The 5,197-nt window shown below is 40.4% G+C and overlaps 1 long non-coding RNA gene across 1 annotated transcript; it reads right to left on the reverse strand.

Annotated features, from left to right (window-relative positions):
• Positions 1-1,386: 1,386 nt before the first annotated feature.
• On the reverse strand, positions 1,387-4,423 carry LOC135232360 (uncharacterized). The gene is made up of 3 exons (XR_010322902.1): positions 4,023-4,423; positions 2,641-2,833; positions 1,387-2,561 (listed from the first exon to the last, which is right to left on the reverse strand). It is a non-coding gene; the product is annotated as an uncharacterized LOC135232360 (long non-coding RNA).
• Positions 4,424-5,197: the final 774 nt, after the last annotated feature.

Genomic DNA, 5,197 nt, shown 5'->3' on the forward strand with positions numbered 1-5,197 from the left:
CTATGATATGATGGGGTGAATATGTTTTGCATGTTGCAAGGATGTGATTTTGAGAGGCCAAAGGGTGGAATGTCGTGGACTGAATTATGTCCCCCCCAAAATTTGCATATCAATTTGGCTGGGCCATGATTCGTGGTACTGTATGGTTGTCCTCTATTTTGTGATTGTAATTTTATGTTAAAGAGGATTAGGGTGGGATTGTAACACCCTTACTAAAGTCACATCCCTGATATAATGTAAAGGAAGTTTCCCTGGGGTGTGGCCTGCACCTCCTTTTATCTCTCAAGAGATAAAAGGGAAGGGAAGCAAGCAGAGAGTTGGGGACCTCATACCACCAAGAAAGCAGTGCCGGGAGCAGAGCATGTTCTTTGGACCCGGGGTCCCAGCACAGAGACGCTCCTAGTCTGGGGGAAGATTGATGAGGCTGACAGAGAGAGTAAGCCTTCTGCTGGACCTGACACCCTGAGTTTGGACTTTTAGCCTACTTTAACGTGAGAAAATAAACTCCACTTCGTTAAAGCCATCCACTTGTATTTCTGTTATGGCAGCACTAGATAACTAAGACAATTCCCATGGAAGCAGCAGTCAGGAAATCAAATGACTTAACACATTGGTCATATCTGCTGCAAAAGGTCTCTTCAAAGTATTGAAAAACAAAGATGTCACTTTGAGGACTAAGGGGTGCCTGACTCAGGTCAGGGTATTTTTCAATCACTTTATATGCATGCGAAAGCTGGACAATGAATAAGGAAGACCGAAGAATTGATGCCTTTGAAGTACGGTATTGGTGAAGAATATTGAATATACAATAGACTGCTGGAAGAATGAACAAGTCTGTCTTGGAAGAAATACAGCCCAGAAATGAGGATGGAAGCAAGGATGGCGGGGCTTCGTCTCACATACTTTGGACATGTTATCAAGAGGGGCCAGTCCCTGGAGAAGGACATCATGCTTGGTAAAGTAGAGGGCCAGGGAGAAAGAGGAAGGCCCTCAAAGAGATGGATGGACAGTGGCTGCAACAATGGGCTCCAATGTAACAATGATTGTGAGGATGGTGCAGGACCGGGCAGTGTTTTGTTCTGTTTTACATAGTGTCGCTATTAGTCAAAACTGACTCAATGGCACCTGACAACAACAACAGCAGTATCAGAGAATATTCTGAGCCCAAGGCTTTAGCTTAGGCCCCAACTTAGCCTGGATGGGAATTGTAGAGGCAGACCATCCTCCCAACAGTCAGATTTTTTAATTAATTTTAATAAGTATAGGAATATTTTGGATGCTTTGCTTCTCCCATGACACATTTGTCTGTTTAGTAAGTATGGACAGGAACACTCCCCCATCTGTACAAGAAAAAGGAATGAACACAGGGAGCTATGTGTGAGCCAATATACTGGTTTCCTATTGCTGCTATAAGAAATAAGCACATCCCAGACTCTCTGTTAGCACAAAACTAAAACTATGCCTAAAGCCAACTCTTCAGATAAAGATGTGACTGGACTATAAGACATAAAATGATACTCGTGAAGAGTGTGCTTCTTCGTTTAAGTAAATACATGAGACTAAATGGGCATCTCCTGTCCGGAGGGGAGATGAGAAGGCAGAAATGGACAGGAACCGGTCAAATGGACATGGGAAATCTGTGGTGGAAAGGGGGAGCGTGCTGTCACATTATAGGGAAAGCAACTAGGGTTACATGATAATGTGTGTATAAATTTTTGTAAGAGAAATTAATTTGAACTGTAAAGCACAATTAAAAAAAAATGACTGAGTAATGATTAAAAAAAAAGAAATGAGCACATGGTGGGAATGTAAAATGGTACAATCATTTTGGAAAATATGATGCTCTCTTGAAAAGCTAGAAATAGAAATATCATACAACCCAGCAACCGCACTCCTAGAAGTATATCCTAGAGAAATAAGAGCTGTCACACAAATAGACATATGCACACCCATGTTCATTGCAGTGTTATTCACAATAGCAAAAAGATGGAAACAACCTAAGTGTCCATATTAACAGATGAATGGATAAACAAACTATGGTACATACACACAATGGAATAATATACAACAATAAAGAATAATGATAAGTCTGGGAAACATCTCACAACATGGATGAATCTGGAAGGCATTATGCTGAGTGAAATAAATCAATCACAAAAGGACAAATAGTATATGAGACCACTATTATAAAAACTCATGAAAAGGTTTACACACAGAAAGAAAAAATCTTTGGTAGTTACTAGGGAGGGAAGAGAGGGTAGGGGTAAAAAAAGAATGAGCACAAACTTAGTGGCTTAAAACAATATAAACTTATTATAGTTCTGGAGATCAGAAGTCTGAAATCAGCCTCAGTAGGCTAAAATCAAGGTGTCAGCAGGGCTGGTTCTGACCAATTCTCAGCATCTTCTCACTGTCTCCTGTTCCAAAACTCATCCTGCCTCACCAGGACCATTCCAACAGACTCTTCACTGACCCACCTGTCTACACACCACTCAGGAGCTGGAGTAATCTTTTCAAAATAAAAAGCAGGTCTTTTCACTCTCTGTCTTAGACTGGGTTCTCTAAAAAAAAAGAGAAGCAAAATCAGTGAAGTTTTATATATACATAGAGAGAGAGATTTATCTCAAGGAAATGGCTCACATGGTTGTAGAGGCTGGCAAGTCCCAAGTCTGTGGGTCAGGCATCAGGACAGAGGCTTTTCCTGACTCATAGAGCTACAGGGGCTGACAAACCCCAAATCGGCAGGGCTGATAGCAGGCAGCTGACTCACAGGCTGTGGAGGCTGATGAATCCCAAGATCAAAAGGCAATACAGCAGGCTGCTGGCTCATGGGCTGTGGAGGCCAAGGAATCCTGAGATCAGCAGGTAAAATGGCAGACCACTGGCTCACAAGCTGTGAAGGCTGATGAATCCCAAGATCAGCAAGTAATATGGCAGGCCACTGGCTCATGTACCAAGAAATGGAGGTCAGATGATGACAAGCCAGATGCAGAATCCAGAGGGAGCAAAAGCCATAGAGTTTGGCCAGAATGTTCATACATATTAGATGCAAGCCACACTCTTGAGGAAACTCCCCTTACAGCTGATTGGCTGATCACATTAAATCACTTCATGGTGGTGATTTCATTATTTTGCAAATGGAGGATAACTATACCATTACACAACTGCCAAATTACATCATACATAACTGCCAAACTACATCATTACATAAGATTCAAACCACTGAGAATCATGGTCCGGCTGAGTTGATTCATACCTTAACCATCAAACTCCCCAAACTTAAAAGTTTCCAAGTCTTGTGTCTGTCTGATAACTTCTGTAGGATCTTTTTGCTTTTACGATGTTTGAGGATAATTAGGATATATCATACTTGAGAGTTATGTTAAGTGATTAGAAAAGCTTGAACAAGTATGTTTGTAATCAACATTCAACGTCCAAAATAATTCCATTTGCTAAATGATTACATTTTGATACATTAATTGCATCTTAATCTTTCTGCTTCACTCTTAGTTCAACAGTTTCTTTGAATCTTTTTGTGTTCTTGGTGTGGGCTGGGGGTAAAAATGAAAGGAAAATGACAGGAGTAAAACAACACTTTAAGAAAAAGGATTGATAGAATGAGAAAAGTTACAACCCATTTCTAGAACACCGAAAGCAGAAAAAAGAGTGTTGATGGAGGAAATAGCAAAGGAAACCACAGCCCACAGGAAACCACAGCTAGAATGCCTACTGTGGTTGGGGTGAGGGGTTCAGCCATGGAAGAAACCGCTATGCTCTGTAGAACTTGGAATGGCTCAGGGCTCACTAGTACAGCCAGGAGAGAAGAATGGGGTTAAAACTCAAGCACTGTCTAAAGGTCTGTGTATAGAACAGTCAGTATTCCTACCCAGCCCCTGTGCACAGGCCTGCAAGGGCATTCAGCAGATATTTATTCCAGACAAAGGGTAATGTGAAAAGTCTTGGAAGGATAGGGGCAACTAGTATAGATGCCCTCAGTAAAGACCTCCTCATGTGGGACTTACCATTAGTTGGTTTTTTATGCACTCATGCTGAAGGGCAGTTCGAAGGTCAACAGTACATATTCAGATTCTCAGAGTTTCTGGTCAGCCTTCACAGTCCCTCATTCTTAAATACAAAAGGACAGCCAAGGCTTACCAAAAATAAAGAAACTTTGGTATGAAAGAAAACAACCCCTATTTTTAAAAGTGAAAGACAGAAATGTATCCTGGAGGAAACAGTTAATTCAAGAACATAAGAGAATGTAGTTAAAAGAATGATACCTCATCAATCATTGTATCAGAGAGATTTTAGAAAATATTGCATCCATGAAACAAGAACAGAGTGCTATGAAAAGTGAGCAATGTAAAAATAACCACAAACAAATTTTCTGGAAATTAAAAATATGGTTCACAAATTTAAAGATAAATATGGATGGCCAATGATGTTTAGCAAATCTCCCAGAACACAGAGATAAAAATGAGACAGAAAATATGGCAGAAACAATAAATGATATAATGATTAATCCAAGAGGTACAATACCCAACTAATAGGATTTCAGAGAAAAGAAAGGAAGTAGGGAGGAAGGGAGGGAGGGAAAAAGGGAGAAAGAACTTAAAAGGAAAAGTAGAAATTTAACAGATAAAAAACATAGAAAATTTTCAAGGAGTTGAGGAAGGATACTGTTATGGATTGAATTGTATCACCTCAAAAATATGTGCTGGGATCCTAACCCCTATACATGTGGATGAGCACTGGTGGAGAGGTGATTAAAGTGCTCAGCTGCTAACCAAAAGCTCAATGATTCAAACTCATCAGCAGGAGAAAAGATGTGGTAGTCTGCTTCCATAAAGATTTTTAAACCCTATGGAGCGGTCCTACATAGAGTTGCTATGAGTCAAAATAGACTTGAAGATAGTGGGTTTGATTACACATGTAAATGTAATCCCATTTGTAAATAGTTTTCTTTGTTATGCTAATGGGGTTATGCGAGTGTAGAATGTTCCTTAAACCTAATCACTTTTGCTATATCGAAAGAGCGGATTAGGCATAGAGACAGGCAAGCACAAATGGAGGAACATATGCCACATGAAGATCATCAGTAACCGGAGTAGAGACTGCAAGAGACAAGGATCTTGCCCCAGAACCAACAGACAAGAGAGCCTTCCCCTAGAGCCGGTGCCCTAAATTCAGACTTCTA

The sequence above is a fragment of the Loxodonta africana genome, chromosome 9, assembly GCF_030014295.1.
Source record: "Loxodonta africana isolate mLoxAfr1 chromosome 9, mLoxAfr1.hap2, whole genome shotgun sequence".
In the NCBI taxonomy this organism is placed as follows: Eukaryota; Metazoa; Chordata; class Mammalia; order Proboscidea; family Elephantidae; genus Loxodonta; species Loxodonta africana.